Raw genomic sequence first — 1,160 nt, forward strand, 5'->3', positions numbered from 1 at the left:
AAATCATCCACAAATCCCTTTTTCAACCCATTGTCCTATGTGGGGTCGTCTCTGTAATCAATTTGTAAAAATCACATAATAAATTAAAATGTTAAATATATAAAAATAGAAATGTTTATATTATATTGTCAGATAAATGTTATGATACAATGATGTCATCCATATCCAATATGACAATGTTTCAGTGTCTTTTTTTTAATCATACAACTTTTTGAAATCTTAAGACCTTTTTTTTTTCCAGGTTTAAGATTTTACATTCCTTTTATAATGATTATAATTTTTTTTATTATTATTATTACAAGTAGGCCTATTTCTAAAAATCTGGTTCTGTTTTAGTTCATTTAAATATTTAAACTACAGTAAATATATTGTATCTACAGGACAGGAAAACAGGACAGGTTTAGCACATAGACAGCTGCATGTGTATGTAGAAATAACAATTACAGGCACCATAAGTGGCCTTGACCAAATTGCAGTTTATTTCAATCTGCTCTCAGAAATTCTAATCAGCCATAAAACGTGAACATGAGTTGGACGGCTTTTCCTAATGCATTTAAACACACTGTGCTCAGCTTCTTTTCATTAGCCGTCTTGAAGATTTTTCAGTTTCTCGAGAGCTTCTTGCTGTTCCAACTAGTTTGGCTTCAAGGTCTACAGCATCTGGGATCTGAGTGCTAGTCAGCTCTCTTGTCATTATAGTGGACTGCATTCTGCCCCTTGGTTCCCTTTGGTTTTAATTGCTGAAAGTGTTCCTTGGTAAAAAAAAAAATAAAGAAAAAAAGAAGATGCCTTCTGAAATGGTCTCAGATTCTGATGTAGCTAAAATGTTAAGCTTAAAATCATACTGTAGGAAAAAAATAAGTGTTATTGGAGAACTTTCAATGTCTAAGCAAGCATGCTATATGGAATGATAATCGCAAAACAGTAATGGTGTGGATATAAAAATAAATATTAGCATTCAAACCAATGCACAATAAGTGTTTATATAAGTGTGTGCTGCAAATATGTTGTCTGCCTCTTTAAATGCTTGAGCTCTTTTAAGTCAGGTTTGATTGGCTGTCAATGCTTTATCATTCATCAACTGGAACAATTTTTTTGGTGATTTGTCTGGATCATTATAGTTTGATTTATAATCTACAAATCTATATAGGTAAGATATA

The sequence above is a fragment of the Phoxinus phoxinus genome (genome assembly GCF_949152265.1).
Source record: "Phoxinus phoxinus genome assembly, chromosome: 6".
Classification (NCBI taxonomy): Eukaryota; Metazoa; Chordata; class Actinopteri; order Cypriniformes; family Leuciscidae; genus Phoxinus; species Phoxinus phoxinus.